At 33.3% G+C, this 17,780-nt stretch overlaps 1 protein-coding gene across 7 annotated transcripts in view; it reads right to left on the minus strand.

Annotated features, from left to right (window-relative positions):
* Positions 1 to 17,780, minus strand: part of LOC111429230 (Syntaxin 1A) — a 134,904-nt gene that overhangs the window by 46,076 nt on the left and 71,048 nt on the right. The gene's annotated exons all lie outside the window — the stretch shown is intronic.

The raw sequence follows: 17,780 nt of genomic DNA on the forward strand, positions 1-17,780 counted from the left end.
AAGAGGATCGAGGGTGTAACGACAATTTGATAGGACATCCTCTTATCCTTGGTGATTACGTGGTATCTACCCTGGTCGTTTGAGATGACATGAAGAGAACGTCAGGGACATTCTCAATCTGCAATTGAGAACCGAGATCCATCCGTGAAATCGAAACCGGGTACACATAGGTGATGTTCGTGACCTTATCAAATATCGGATGTATGTACATCCTAATGGAATCAATTGTGCCAGCTGAAGGTGAAATAAATATACATCATAATAATTAATGATATAATGTAATAATCAAAAACTCAACTTAATGAACTTAATAGTTATCTTTGATACAAGATAGCGAAATTACATTTATGCATTCGAGAACTAAAAGTTTTTTAGAAGAATCAACAAAAAATCACCTTATTTCTGGTACGGACTGGGATTTTATTTTCTGTGCGCCAATTTTTTTAATTGTTTCTTGTTATTTGCTATTGCATCAGCAATTACTTATTCTACAAAGTTTATTCTTACGCCCAAAACAAATTAGTAAGTGCTATACGTGATGATGTGTCATGATGTGATTTGTGTAAAAATTACAAAAAGAAAAATAAAACAACATTTTTTAAATTGTAATTAAAAAAATGTAATTAATAAAAAAACGATTTAATTAATCGTAAAATAGTACTAAAATTCTTCTTTATTTTTGAAATCACTTTAGAACATTGATTAAAATTTATAAAGTTACCTTTATACATCGATTAAATGCTCAAAATGATGACCATTCACTTCTAAACATTTCTGAATTCTCATTGAAAACGTTCTTTGCACTTTGCCAAGCATTTCTTCAGTTATTGATTCGCAAGCTGCTCTGATACGGTTTTTCATATCGTTTGGTGTTGTTTGAACCTGGTTGTAAACTTTCTCTTTGAGGTAACCCCAAAGAAAGAAATCGGGAGAAGTTAAGTCGGGTGATTCCATTTTTCAGGAAACATTTCGTCTAAAACTTCTTTTGCGGCTAGAGCATAATGAGATGGACATCCATCATGCTGATACCATAGCGCAAGTCTTCGGTCCAAAGTAAGGTCTTCCAACAAAACCGGTAAATCGTTCAACAAAAAATTCCGATACTTTCTGCCATTGAAATTGTCATCAATAAAAAAAAACCCAATTATTTTATTGTCAACAATACCGCACCAGACATTAACTGACCAAGGTTTTTGATGATCAACTTGTCTTAGCCAACGAGAATTTTCATGTGACCAGTAGTGCATGTAATGATGATTTATTTGGCCGTGATTGGTGAAAGAGGATTCGTCGAAAAATAGCACATTGAAGAAAAAATTTTCATTCAATCTTAATTTTTCCATAGCCCAAGTACAAAATTGCACACGATTTTCGAAATCATCGCCATGTAATTGATGGTGTAGAGAGACATGATACGGATGAAACTTATTAAGTTTCAAAATCCGATGTACACTCGTTAACGAAATGCCTGAATCTTTTGACAATTGACGGTAACATGAGGATTAACATCTACAGCTGCTAAAACAGCTATTTGATTCTTTTCATTCGTAACCGCTCTTGCACGTGTTCGTTACCACATTCCAGAAATTTTGTAACTATTCGATATAAAGTTTTAGGACAAGACGCTCTTTCTCCAGAAAATTTTCGAACAGAAATGCGATGGGCCTCAGCGAAATTTTCACCACTTTCACCGCAAGCTAACACCATCTGAATTTTCTGTGGAGTAGAGAAGTGCTCCATTTTTGCTTTGATCACAATGATTTTTTCGCTTGAAATTTTTATCCCACGTGCAAGTTAGTGCATATCCAAATAACGTTTAGAACAGGATTTACTCGATTTATAAAAATTAAAAAAAAAATTTTTAATCAATTTTCTAAGACGATTAAATAAATTAAATCGTTTTCTTATTAATTAATTTTTTTAATTACATTTTGAAACATGTTATTTTGTTTTTGTTAATATCTTCACAACGGAGAGTTTAAGAAAAATTTTTTAAGCAAAAAGTAATCAGTTTGTCAAGTTGTTTAAGACTTTGAAAGAAAAAAGTATATGTGCCATTTGAAAAAATAAAAATGACGTCAGAAGGGCCTTTAGGCAACCCCGAAAAGAATTTTGTTCATGTGTACAATGTGTGTCCCTTCTCACCAAAAAAATGTTTACTTGAAACTTTTTTCGATTCGAGTTTTTGTTTTTGAGATATAAGCATATGTCATTTTAAATGAAACACCCGGTATACTGAACAGAGTAGTATGGTAGGGTTGGTTGAACAAATTTTTACACAAATCACATCATGACACATCATCACGTATAACACTTACTAATTTGTTTTGGGCGTAATAATAAACTTTGTAGAATAAGTAATTGCTGGTGTAATAGCAAATAACATAAGAAACAATTCAAAAAATTGGCGCACAGAAAATAAAATCTATGAACGAAATAGAAGAATTAACAATTCTTTGGGATACAATTGTATCCCAATAAATTTTAATCAATGTTCTAAGGTGATTTCAAAAATAAAGAAGAATTTTAGTACTATTTTACGATTCATTAAATCGTTTTTTTATTAATTAATTTTTTTAATTACATTTTGAAAAATGTTGTTTTATTTTTCTTTTTGTAGATATCTTCGTAACGCAGAATTTAAGAAAAAAATGTTTTAACCAAAAAATACTTAGTTTGTCAAGTTGTTCAAGTCAAAAACGATGTCAGAAGGGCCTTTAGGCAACCCTGAAAAAAAAAATCTGCTCATGTGTACCTTGTTCCCCCTTTTTCACCAAAAAAAGTTTACTTGAAACTTTTTTCGATTCGAGTTTTGGTTTTCCAGATATAAGCATATGTCATTTTAAATGAAACACTCTGTATGACGTCACCGGCCTTCATTACGACGGCCAAGGCAATGCAATCAGGTTTGGTCATGTTCGTGCTTGTATGAACAAAATTATAGTGATAAGCATGCCGAAAATAATAAAACTGGATCTCTCAAGAGAATGGAGACAAGCAATATGGAGACAGAGAAGGAATCTGATGAAGAAAATGAAGTTTTTTCGGATATCTCTAAAGTAGAAGATAATCTAGTAGTTCAAAGCGAAACAGTAAGGTCTCTAGAAGTCGCGTGTGATTTTTGTAAATTTATGATGTAAATCAAATGCGTTTTTTCTTAGTATGAATCTGCGACGAAAGCAGTGATGATGACAAAAACGAAGGCGAGGAAGAAGGTGTTCTGTTCGCGGCTAAGGATGAGACTAAATGGAGTCCTACTCCACCAAAACCACGTCGTCGTTCAACTCGGGACATACTACGTACCAAACCAGGCCTGAATGCGAAATCGGAAACCGTCAAAAACATTGTAGATTGTTTGAAGTTGTTTATGGGTTACGAAATGATCGACATTATAGTGAAATCGACCAATCAAGAAGCTGAACAATTTTACCGGGAATATAACACTAAGAATCCCGAAAAGAATTTCAACAGATAGAGTTGAAGTTTATGCTGTAATAGGTGTTCTAATTACAATGTGGGCTCTAAAAGCAAAAAGAGAACCAATGAGATTCCTGTGGAGCAAGAATCCTTTGTATTTTTGAGGAATATTTACCGCCGCCATGTCTCGTGAAAGAATTTAGCATCTTATCTCATTTATGAGGTTTGATGATTTTACAACTAAAATAGAACGACGAAATACAGACAAACTTGCGGCAATTAGAGAAGTTTTTGAGTTATTTGTGACTAATTGTAAAAATAGCTACAACCCAAATACCCATCTTACAGTAGACGAACAACTTGTTGGATTTAGGGGCAGGTGCCCGTTTCGAGTATATGTATGTGAGATCTAAACCAGCTAAGTACGGCATAAAAATATGGGCCCTTGTTGATGTGGAAACTACATATGCAATGAAATGCAGGAAAACGTGTTGTACTTGACTTGGCATCATGCCTTAGTCGAGGTTATGGTATTACTTACCGATAATTTCTTTACAAGTACTATACCATTGACTAATGAACTGTCTAATCGTAATCTTACATTGTGGTGCACACTCAGACAAAACAAAAAAGAAATTCCGCCAGTACTGTTACCCAAAAATAAACCAGAAAAATCCTCCGTTTTTGCTTTCACGAATAATATAACATTGATTTCTTACGTACCTAAGAAAGGTAAATCAGTGATAGTACCTACTCTGTATTAAGTATCATGATAATAAAATGAGGAATGAGGATAATCATTTCAAGCCGGACATTATAGAACATTACAACAGGTGTAAAGGCGCAGTAGATACTATGGATAAGATGATCAATGTATTATTTCAAAATATTTTGGACATTGCAGCTGTAAATGCTTATATAATTTGAACTTTTTTATTAGAACTTGGACAAGAACTCATAAAGCTTAATGCCACTAAAAGGCTACAGGACAAGCACTTCTTTAAAAGAATTGTGAAGGCGATCCGTATCTTAGGGCGTGTGGGGAGAGCTCAAAACTAACAGATTCCAGTCCCATCTTCATCGATATATCCAAAACATTGTACGATATGTCCAAGAAAAGCTGATAAAAGGACAAGAAATGCTTGTCACAAATGCAAAAAATATGTTTGGTCCACTCATTGTCTGGTGTTAAAAAGAATAATTTGTACCATTTGTCAAGAGAAGCAAAACGTTCGTTAAAACATTTTAATTTTCTAGTTTCACTTAAAAGACTTTTTTGGTTTATAATTTTAGTTGTTTATAATATCTTTGTTCATAACTATTAAATAAATGTTTTACGATTTTTCTTATTAATGGACACTCCGTACCAGAAAGGTTAAGTTATAGCCAAAAAGTTAAATTTTTGCGATTTCAAAAAATGCTCATATCTTGTTTATTTTTGAAATTAAAAATAAACGAAATTATGTTTATTGTGTACTAATAAATGTACTATAATATACATCGAATTATACACAACTATTCATTTTTAAAACAAATACCAACCCAGATTTGAATGTTAATGATAAAATAATATTTTTTTATATAAGAGTACAAAAAAAACAGCAACTTTCCAGTGATACAAACGAAAATACATCGAAATAAAATAACATACGATCGCATGTCCGGCTGAATTGCAATGAAAGCTAAATCAGTTGTAGCTTACAAACGGCGAAATTAAAGTGGAAGTTATTGCTGCCGGCGATTTTAACATAAAGTTACAGAGTGCGGTGCAAATTGAACGGACTTTATAGGGGTAATACTTCGACTTAATGGATTAAAAGGTGCCGACTATTCCGACAATGACCACCAATGCATCTATTTTATAGTGCAAGAGATCGCTGGCCACCAAGGAGGAAAAAAAATAGTATGCAATAAACCGTTACAAAATTGAATAAATTACTTTTTCTTTTGTAACGTGGAAACATGAACTGAAAACGTCAAATAGTGGATGACAGAGACCGCTTACCATCGCGTAATGTATGCCTAAAAAGAAGAAGGAAGTTTCCAAGGAAAACAGTGAGAGATACTGCCAGCATCGTATCTTTGTTAGCTAAGTTGTATAAGATGTAACGTATTAACTAGTAAACCAGGTCGATTGTATTTATAATAATGAAAACCGTACAGATTTAAGGTTTTAATCAAATTGCATAACCAGAATTATACCGTTACTTAGACACGTTTTTTGCAAATTTTGCAAGATTAAAAGTGAAGAAATAAAGTTAGGGCAACAGAAACTTGTTCATCATACCAACCTAACCTTCAGGATTACATAGCTATCAAAAAACATTAAAAATACCCTATACAAACAACAAAAAATATATTAAAAAGTGATGTACGAATAGCCCCGATGTCGGGGCTTCTTGGACACTAACTTCGTTTTAGGGACAACCTCTTACTATGCATGTCAGATGGTAACTTGACCAGAAATGTAACCCTGAAAATGTAACTGAAGCATTAAGGAATGTATTTTTATGTAAAAGACACATTTTTTATTGAATTAAACATTAAAAAATGTTAAATAAATTTTAACAAAACTGTATTCATTTCTTCTTACAATTGTTTAAAAAAAATCTTCTAAAGTTAACCTTAAATTAATATAAATCGAAATAAAAAAAACAAAAATTAACGTATTTACCAACAATGAACATATTAAAAACCAAAAACCACTGTTCTATAGCACAATTCAAATCCTGATCGAAAGAAATCTTTGTCTTAATTGCTATCATCAAAGATTTCTTCGTGTTCCGAGTCTTCGCAGCGAGAGCAGTTGTAAAATGAATTTGTGCTTCCACGGTTATATGCACAACAAACCCAGTATTTGCATTTCAGGCACTGTATCCAATTCATTTTCTTCTTGTCGTCTTTCCACTTTATGCGGCAGATACCGCAAGTAGATGAGTCAATCTTTTTTACTGTGCATGTCTTGCGAACTGGCCTTCTTTTTCGAAGATTTTTTGTTTGGGTGCTTGAGGAAGAAGGTTGATTTTCTTTCTCAGCTTTTGTGGGAATTACAGCAATGGACGCATCTGTACCTGCTGGAATCTTTTTGCGTTGCTTCCGTGTGTGTCGCTACTTTCGCTCTCATTTAAACCGTCGAAAATCCTTTTCAAAACCTCATTTCGATTAGGAGGATGCAAACCAGTTGCGCTAAAACCTGATTTCAGGTTTTGCTCTACCATATCGCTGATTGCTGTCCAGAGTCTATTTAGCAATACAGGGAATTGTTCTTTTGGAATGCAACCAGGGTACCTGCTTTTTTCTCCATTGATCCAGTATTTTTCTCCACTTTTCCTTCATAGGTGTGAATACCGCAACATCTAATGCTTGCATTTGCTGGAAATGGCGTCAAATAGATGTTATTCTTCTTGCATGCCTTGATCACTTTTGGAGAGAAGTGGCTTGCCAAATTGTCTCCCACCAATACAACTCTATCATCTGGGTCGCGAGTGTCTTCAACATGTGGTAACAAGATTTCAAAACACCTTTTTCGAAAAGGCTCTTGTCAAACTAACCACTTGGGCTGCTGGCATATTTTGAACCAGCTGATCCACCTTTCGTCCAATTGTGATATATGTTTTGTGCTTTATATACCACCATGTAGCGATTCGCAGATCTGTTCAGATTTTGTTAATTAATTATTGATATTTTTTATTCATTCTCTGAAAGGAGGGAATCGTTACTCGGCTCATCCTTCCCTTCCTTTTCTTTTGTCTAATTGTTATAGTTGTAATTGTTTGATTGGTTAAACCATGCATTGGCCAATAAGATCATTCCTAGAGTTAAGAGCGTCCAGGGGGAAAAACGTTTCACTTTTGTTTTCCTTCCCTCTCTTTTGTTTAATTGCTGATGTTGTAATTATCTAATTGGTTGAACCATGCGTTGGCCAATAAGGACTTTCTTACAGGAAAGAGCGTCCAGGGGGTAAAGGTTTAAATATTGAGGAGGAGCGCATTTTGAGTCAGTTTTTAGGTTTGGATTAAAATTAATTTCTCTCTTCTTCGGCGAGACAGTTCAGTTCGGTTTAAATTAAATTAAAATTAAAAAATTAAATTAAGTTTCTTGGCACTATAACCATCAGTGACATTCGTCTCGTCATAATTATATAGGTTTACACTTTTCACTGAAGAAAAGGCAAGGTTAGCGTTGTTAAAAAATGTTGTAATGTCGTCGCGGTTGACTGACAACCTAGACCGCTTGATTTTTGACGCTATTCTGATGGACAGGTTGTTTCTAGCGATAAAAGAATCAATGAAATCTGGACCTGGACTGTTGTTCTTAAAGACCTTGGCCTGCCTCCCTTGTTTATCTAGGTATTTTTTCACCACATCTTGAATGTCGGTTCCCCTTTCTCAAGGGGAACCCCCAATTCGCAACAATAGCCAGGAGCTGTTGTTTTCAGAAAACAGCTCCTCAGACTTGCTTAACAGTCGGATGTCTAACGGGTCTTGAATTCCTTCCAAGCATCTTCCGTACTAATGTTGTCCGAGGCACTTTGAACGTTTCTGCGGCCTTTTTCCTTGACATCCCCTTCCGAACTGCATCTATAGCCTTTTCCAAGTCTTTCACTTGTAATTCATGTAGGATTTTGACCCCGGAGTTTTTAATCAGTGACTTCCTTTGATAACAAGAAAAAAATCACCAGAAACAAAAAGATAACCATGAGATGCTTATCTAATTACAAAAAACTGTTATACTTGAAGTTTCACCCAAAGTTAAAGATAATGTGCTAATTTGGGTTTAAATCGAAATTCTTATTCACAACATTTGAAATAGTTTAGTGCATTTTACAAGTAAACAAACGTTTGTGTTGATTGCCATTTGAAAACTTTTAATTACATGGTAATGTAATTAAAAGTTTGCAAAATAATTGCAGAAGCCAAATTACACCTATTTCTTGTCGATCCTATAGTGAGTAAATTGCAATATAACATTTAATTATTTATTTTTATATAATTATGAGTTGCGATGATGAGTTGATTTTATATATTGTTTTTAATGAGTTGCGTTTTTTCTTACGTCTATTTTATTTCAATTATTTGTGTATAAATATAAAGCCAAATGTAACACATTAATTATGTCACAAATTAAGCAACAACCAAAAAGTAGTAAAACTATTTACTTTTCTATTGATGATAACTGCTTTCAAAATTTTCATTCATCAGCAAAAAAAACATTGATGAAATTAAAAAACAATATTAAATAATACTCCATTTCAAGCTAATATCTACAAAAATATTTTTAATGAATGTAATAGATCTTGTATTGTTATGTTTGATCTAACAGTTGTAGAGGCTTCTAATACCTACAATATTACAACAGACATCATTGACAGACCATTAGACCATTGACAGACCATTTACAGACCAACAGACCATGTGTGTAATGATATTCGTAAAACGCGAAAGCAGTCTACGTGAATGTTTTAAATGTTAATAACAATTCTAACATTTACGAGAAACATCAGGAATACGTTGGAAAGACATTTCCTAATCAAAACATTGAAAATTCCCTCTCTTTTAGACTTGATTGAGTTGTGAGCAGAAAATTCTAACTCACAGGTAGAATGTTGAAAATTGAAGCAATCCTTTTTACTTTTATAGAAATCTATAAGACTTCAAGAGCCAATTCTTTGTGTTGAATCATTAATCCACGATCAGTGGATATAGCAGCCAGTAGTTTTTCTTCTATGAATGTTCTATTAAAATTACTTTATGAATAAGAACCTAATTTGTTTTCTAAAATCGTTAAATGTTCAACAATTATTGTAAGTGTTGAAATATATCAATTAAATACTGAAGTTCAGCACTTGGAAGTCCAAAATTTACAGCGCAGAAAGTAACAAAAATTAAGTTGTTTGTTCAAAAAGCGCAACAAGTTCTTGTCGTAGCTATAATACACGAGTGAGTACTTGACAACCACCTTACTGCAGTGTGTAAAAGCAGCCGTCTGTGTTGAGAGTCGATATGGACTCAAAACCAGAAGAAGGCAATGAATTTACAATATCATTCTCATTAACATCAAACCAATTCAACTGCTATAAAAACTTTATTTTAAGAAACCGTCACTTACTATTTACATAAGGGTGTAGACATTAGAACGATGGGAATCGTAAGAATAAATATCTTAAATAATGAGATCATATTTACATGGAAGAATAGTGAATAGAAGGCATTATGAAGTATCACTCATCTTTATGAGTTAGATGTGGGCAACTTTGACACAAAAATGCTTTATAAGCTGATGAACGCTCATGTACATAGAAAAAATGATGAGAATGAAGGTGAAACATGCTACTCAGGTGTTTCCTCACAGAGAATCATCAAGAACGAGAGGTCCTGTTCGGTTTAATAATTTTTTTTGATATTAAGTAAATTACGTAAATCTTTCTACCATTTATCGATAAATTATTTAATAGTGAGAATATAACCGACCAACTATAAAGAATTGGGTAATAGCTCTACAATCATTTATACATATACCTGCATGAATAAGCTATCGATAAAAATTGATTTTAACACTAATGTGCACGAAATATTAATTAACACGACCCTATTAAGAACTTTTTTGGCTATATTTGGAGTTACGGAATAAAGAATATTAATCATACTTGCACATCTATCATTCACGCTTTCAAACAAGACCTCATTACGTAAAGTACATTACTACAGTAATTTACAGATACATTAAATATATTATTATGTTACAATGTGGTACACTGTTTTCTACCGCTGGTACGTTGTACCATAACATTAAACGAATTCTTGTAATCCTTGTTGTTGAAAAATATCTTTCATTTCATTATCAATGTATAATACAAAATTTAAAAATTAAAGTAGAGCAGTTCTACATCTGGTGTATACATAATCTGTGTTTTACCGTGTCACTACTAATAATTCGCATCCATAACAATGTCGCCTAACATTTTTACTTTTTCGCATATACAAGGTATAAAATAAAAATTATTGTTTTAAAGATCCATTCAAAAGAGAAATTCAAACACTTAAAGAAGAATCTATGAGTACTGTCCTATCCAGAAGTACTGTCAGTATATGACGAGACAGATTTTTCACTATGAAAACAACCAAGACGATCAAGAGACCAATAACCTTTTTCCTCCTATTAGAAACAACAATAGACCATTTTCCAGAGACAATAAGCATAAATAACGCTGTTTGCTGAACATTTGGTTAGATATTTACTCCCAAACTCAAGGGAAAACAATAAAAAAATTGTCAATATTGAAAATCAAAGAACAGAAAATATCACACTAGTTACTGCCAAAGAAATAGCAGATGATATAAGAACTAACCTAAAACCAAAGGTTTCAAGATTCCATCTCATCACAGGAAACATCAATAACATAAAGCACCTGCCTAAAAGAGGCATAGTCATGCTGATATGTCTCTGCAACGCAGCCCTTGCACTAAAACATATACCTGCATTTTGGAAAGTAGCAGAAATTAACGTATTGCCAAAGCCAGGATAACAACGATAAATCTTACTTTCACTATTACCAAGAGTCTCAAAACTTTTTGAAAACTACTGCTAAAAAGATAGAGGTCAATAATAGAAATTAATAACTTAATCTTAGATTATCAATTTGAATTCAGACAAAAGCTCAACACCATTGAAAGGGCCTTGGAAAAATGGCGAAGGCTTGATATACAAACTAAAGAAAATGCCCCAAGGCAATACGAAGAAATATTAACATCGTATATGTCAAACAGACCTTCAGAAATAAACAAGATGAATACTGGGACTTAAAAGCGATAAAGCTATAAAAGCGGAAGTGCTTTATGGCAGTATACTGGGTCCTACCTTATATCCTTGCATGAAACACAGTAAATCAAGCTGGATCTAAAATTATCATCAGTCTTATCCCTAAGTTTAGTAAAATGGTTTCCTAATTTGTTATCATAACAGTCAATGATCTTTATGTTTACTTTTGTTTTCAACGTACTCACATAATAATATCAACCAGATCAGTTTAACTAGTCCTGAATTAAATAACACAGAGCGTGTCACGTACAAAAAGCTTCCATACATAGGAAGATTAAGCGACCAGTTAAAGAAAACATTGAAATGTATTGATAACATAAAGATCATTGACTGTTATGATAACAAATTAGGAAACCATTTTACTAAACTTAGGGATAAGACTGATGATAATTTTAGATCCAACTTGATTTACTGTGTTTCATGCAAGGGTTGTGATGGAAAGTACGTTGGTCAGACCAGTCAGTGGCTGAAATGTAGAATTACCTTATATCTACTATATACTAGTGACATATCAGAGTTGGCAGGGATTACGGCGGCTGCGGTTGCAGATGACACAGCCCTACTTGCTGGGGAGAAAGATCATACTCGACTGGATCAAGAATTGGAGAATAAAGATAAAACGAGCTGAAATCCATCAATATCGGAAGTCGAATATACAGGGTGTCACACAAAAAAACGCCCCAAGCTGTAACTCTGTCATTTACATTCCGACTTTCATGAGCGAGGTATCAAATGAAATGATTTGATGAATACTATGATTCACGCTACAAATAACGCGAAGGCTTTTCAACTGGTGATTAACTAACACCACGTCCAAAAACTGAAGAGAAGAAAACAAAGTACTTTCTGTTTTATACAAAAGCAGAGTACAGAGCAAAATAAGTTTTGTAAATATAGTTTTAGCAATGAGGATAAAAATTAATTTAATTCATAAGACTAGTTTTAATTTTCGGTACAATAGTGCAATTAAAAAAAAATTAAATACCTGCACGACTAGACATCAGTAATATGATAAGATAACATGATGAGGTTACGCAGAAAATATACAATTGTTTGCAAATTAGAGGATTGGTACAAATTTCCATTAATAAAAAATGGATTAATTACATTCTCTCCCATAATACCAGCCCATACATTAATATTCTGCGGACTCTGAGTATGACCTTCTCTTATTAAACGTGCATTTTCGTTACTCCAATAACGACAATTGTGCCTATTAACCTTACCATTCAAGTAGAAAGTAGCCTCATCAGAGAAAACAACGTTCAAAAGAAAATTTCTGTCAACATCACATTTTTCACGTACTATTTCACAGAATTCCAACCTTCTTTCGAAGTCATCTTCGTTCAATTCCCATTTTCCCATTTGGTAGTCAACCCCTCATAATTCTTGAAAGAATTAAGATATCGGGTTTTAGTTTATGGGGTTGTTTCTTTTTCCATTACCTTTAAAATAAGGTAAAACTCGATAGGGGTTGCTATTTAAGAATGTTAAGAATGTTTTAGGGGTGGTCATCCCCTAAAAAAACTCTACATGGCATGGAAGTTCTAAACTATCTAAAAATGTATATCTTTTTCACTCGTTCAAAACTTATAGCTCCGTCCCGAGAGTTTTGGGAAACCCTGTATAACAAGAAGGAAGCGGCAAAATAGTGAACAATAAACGATTTCTAATATTCTCATCTACATACAAGAGTCTGGCACACCAGATTCTGTGGAAACCATTCACGTTGAAGATGTTGTGACTTAAATCCAAGAAGCTTTATGAAAGTGCGAAATTTTATCAAGGTTTCAAATTGCGAAATTAAAGTGTAGACCTTCCAAACAAGGAATACTAGTTATAGATGTTACAGGACCAGAGTATACAAATAGATATCGAAATTGTTAGCTATTTTACTACGTAATGTGTCTATGTCAATTTGATTTCACAGTCCGAAAAAAGGATGAACTTAATAAATTGAAGATCGTCCAACGAACAGCCAACAATGCAATACTCGACTGGACCAAGAATTAGAGGATAAAGAAAAAACGGGTTGAAATCCGTCCATATCGGAAGTCGAATATATACAGAAAGCTTTATTGAAATTCCTCAATCACCAACAAACTACTAATTTACAATCAGATCTTGAAACCAATATGGCACTACAACATCCAATACGGGGGTTGTGCCAGTGCCTCGAATAGCATGTATATTTAAATATTCCAGAATAAAGTGCTACAAAATATAGTTAACGCTCCCTGATATGCGCGAAATTCTGATAAAAATAGAGAATTTCGGATTCCAACCGTTAAAGAAGAGATTAAAAGGTTTGCTGAAAAGCAACCTTAAAGTCGTCGTTAACAAAGAGAAACATTTTGGTGGAAATGGTGAAAACGACGTTGACTAAAATATATCTGATATAGAGAAATCCAATAAATCATATTAGCTGAACAGAGAAGACACAACGAACCTGATATGAAATTAAAGTGACGCACCGTTTCGAGTAAATAAATCCAAAGGGCAGGTGTAAATTTCGGGGTCGGTTTAGTATGGAGCGTATAAACGTAAGAGATAGAGTAGCAAGAGCCTCATTAGCGTGTATCGAAGGCTTCCGTTGTATATTCAGCACGTGCATTTTACGAAAAGCTACGACGTGCCTCCCGCAGCGTATAATATGTGCAAAGCTTTCAGGGGGGCCCGTAATGAGTCCTAGAGATAATGGAACTGAATATCATTTGGCCCAGGGCCACGGACGTACCACGTTTGATCAATAGCCCTGAACCTTTTATTTCAGTGGTTATTCTTCCGGATCCAAAAAAAAAACAAATTATTTAGTTAACCGGCGCATTCACCACAAATGTCAGCATTTATTACTATTAATTAATGTTTAGAATAATATTTATCACGCCTCATTTCCATACTCGTTTAACATTGGAATAATTGATGCAGTGGGCACTTTTAAATTAACAGATTGACGGGTTACCGAGGTTTATCGATCAATGTAGCTGCGTGTTCGCACGAGGATCATAAACGAGTCCGGATTAATGTCGTATTTCCTAGAATTATAGCGATTAACAAAAAAAACGGGTGATTGCGAACCGTTTGTGTTGGTTTAGAGCTAAAATACATTCATTTGGCGTAATTCCGTTTAAAGCAAATGATTGATTTTACTATTTAAAATTCTAAATAAATAGTAACGTTACAAAGTTAAAACTATTATACTATGTATAAAAGTTTAAGTATAAAAGTGTTCTTATTGGATTCCGTATTTCGGTGCCAGTGAAAATAAAAATTCACATTTTTCCTTGGTAAGCTTTCGAACATAAGACGACCGATAGTTCGTAAAACTTTTTTGTGCAAAAATAAACTTTATTATTGGCTGTGTGGGAAATTGAAATTCCTCCATCTACTATCGGACAGATATAAAGTAAGTTCAGATCAAGCACAAAAGGTCCAAAATCGGGCGCGTGCACACCAAGTATAAAAGCTTTTATAGCAAAGCAGTGTTGCCAACGATCACGGTTCGGTTTCATTAAGCAGCTTTTATATTTATTTCGTTCCCAATGAGAAGGCAAGTCAAAAATACATCGAAATTTATTCGAAATCAAGATTAATAAAACCCCGAGTTAATCTTTGGAACATTAATCAAATAGCGTTTAACGTCATACAACCAAAAAAAATCATGTTGATTAATGATACAAAAAAGGCTGAAATTATACTTTGAATTAATAAAACTTCCTTTTCAAATTACTTGCAAACTTTGAGAGAAACAAAGAAACGCGGAATAAAGATAAAAAGAAGAAAATTTAACTTCAACCACCGAGTAAACACATCTTTCGAAATCGCAACACGAAACCCACAAATTGAAGCCAATTCTTATTGAAAACGCTAATTTGCATAAAAGCTCCATTACCAGGAGCCCAAAGTCGCGCGATGAATTTCAAAAGTTTGCTTTCATTGCTTATTCGCGTTTTTTTTTCTTTCCTCGTTATAATTAAATAAAAATTTAAAAAAGTTAGATGTTTAATATATAATAAAGGTTGTTTTTAATATTATCAACTCGTTGAAACCAATACTTTGTAAAAGCGAGTTTTAAAGCTTCGACAATCAAGTTTCGTTTGTGTTCGAAAAGGTCAATGTGTGTGTAGGCTGTTTTAACGGAATTGACGTAATGCACTAAACGGAGTGAAGAGGCGTTGATGTTGAACGATATTGACTCTTAAATCGTACACACCTGCTGTTAAATCCATTTTGAACCAACTCAATTTTTTTTCTCTAACGAAAAACAGTTTGCAAAAAGCACCTAGCAAAAACTAGATCCCAACTAGCAAAAGGTTTTATAATTTCTGGATTTTTATAATTCGAAAATGTAATGGTTTAATATAATAGGTTAGAAAAGTCGCCGTCATAGTAGTTTTAAAAAAAGCGTTAACGATGTTTTATACAGGGTGATTCAAAAAACCGCTGACAAATTTCTAGGACAGGTAATATATGAAAAATTAAAAAACTTTGAATAAAGCAACAGTTTTTGAGTAATTTACATTTCAACAAATTTTGTCAGAATAAAATAACGTAAACAATAAACAACTAGAACTAAAAACTTTCGGGTTAAGCCGTGCGTTGTTTGAAAAAATGTTTGACGTTTCAGATGCCTTGTTACAACCTTCTTCAAAAATGGATGTATTGCCTTCTATGCATTGCCCTTGCTCTTACCCTAATCTTTTCAATCATATTGTTTGTTAATATCCATGTCTCGCATCCATAAATCATGACAGGGAGGACACAAATTTCCGACAATTTTTTCTTTTTCTCCATTTCTATGTTTGATTTCCATATACTTTTGTATCTGTTAAACATTTGCCATCCCATTGCCATTCTCCGTGTCATTTCTTCTCCTATGTTTTTAGTTGGAATCTTTTGTTCGAGATATACGAAATGTTCTACTTTGTCGATTATTTCCGATCCATTAACAATTATTTTATTTTTTTCTTCACAACTTACGTACATTGCTTTTGTCTTGCTCATATTTATCTCCAGACCAGTTTGCTTTTCTCTTCTCGATATTGTTTCCAGCATTTTTCTTACTTCTGTTTCGTTTTTTCCTATAAGTACTATGTCATCAGCAAACTTTAGCCTGTTCAACCATTGCCCATTTAGTCTTATTCCCAAGTCTTTCCATTTTTCTTCTACAAACTACTTATAATAAACAACAAATTTATTTTATGAAAATGTAATGGTAATTACATTTTATATCATAATTACACCTTGTGATTCGACACACGCTTCTACCTCCGGAGCTAAAGTTCCTTTTATTCTTCTTTGACGCCCTATAACTCGTTAAGGTGGCATTTGCGAGCCCATGTATATTGAGACATAATTCATCTTAATTTTTCATGTATTACCTGCCCTAGAAGTCTGTCAGCGCTTTTTTGAATCACCCTGTATATATATTATCGCAGGGTTAGAATTTAATACATAGTAAAGGAATAAGATTTAAAATTTATTTATTCTATTCTTTAGAAAAAATTATGACGTAGAATTTCGTTCTTCTATCGATTTATTGAAAATTACTCATCCGGCATAATATTAATCATTGATATATTTCTCATTGACATGGAGATATTCAATAACACGAATCCAATCCGCTTTACTTAATAGGATAATAACGAGGGTATCATGTAAATCGTAACAGAAATCAGCTTAACTTGTTTGTACTCAATAACCAAAACATAGTGTGCGTTCATGAAGATATTTTTCGTTCTACACAAGAGTTAATATTGAAAAATTAATTTGATTTATAATTGATTTAATTAAGAGAACTGTCAGAAAAGTATAAAATCAGACAATTTTAACCTAATTTGATGTATCAACCTAGATCCATCATAAATTCACTTTTGAAAACAAAGATGGCGCCATTTATTGGTGTTTCGTTTTCGGTCATTTTGATTTTATAAAAATAAAGATATCTTATACCAATCGTCCAAAAGCGGTGCAAGAAGTTCAGAAGGTCTTCTTCAAGCCCAGTGAAATAAATACCAATACCCATCATAAAGGACCACTACCCATGCCAAAAGTCAAGGCCAACCGCTCAACGAAAAAATTGCGGTAAAGTTTGTAACTACGTAACATATGTTAATTTGAACATTTCCGGTTCCGCGGCTTTCTTTTTATAGCGAGTTAAACGAAAAAAGTACTCGATTTTTGATGGTGACGGTAACTTCGTCATTGCGTTTTTTTTTTTAACTATCCGGCCAAAAAATTTCAAATTTGAACAGCTAGGTGGTAGAATGATGTGATCTTAATGAGGGGCATATTTTATTTTTTCGATATTGTCTAGAGTTTCGTGGAAAATCGCGGTTTAGTAGGATGTGGTTATGTCGAAAACGACCGGGTTGATTTTAGATTAGATATAAATTATAAAATATATTGTTATACAGGTGATTTATAACATACGGAGCAGCCTAAAGGGGTAGGTACTAGAGGTAAAACTGAAGAGATTTTCTTAATAATGTTTTGTTAAAAACTTAATAGTTACATAGATATCGCATGTACATTATTAAGAAAAT

This window comes from Onthophagus taurus, chromosome 2 (genome assembly GCF_036711975.1).
Source record: "Onthophagus taurus isolate NC chromosome 2, IU_Otau_3.0, whole genome shotgun sequence".
Classification (NCBI taxonomy): domain Eukaryota; kingdom Metazoa; phylum Arthropoda; class Insecta; order Coleoptera; family Scarabaeidae; genus Onthophagus; species Onthophagus taurus.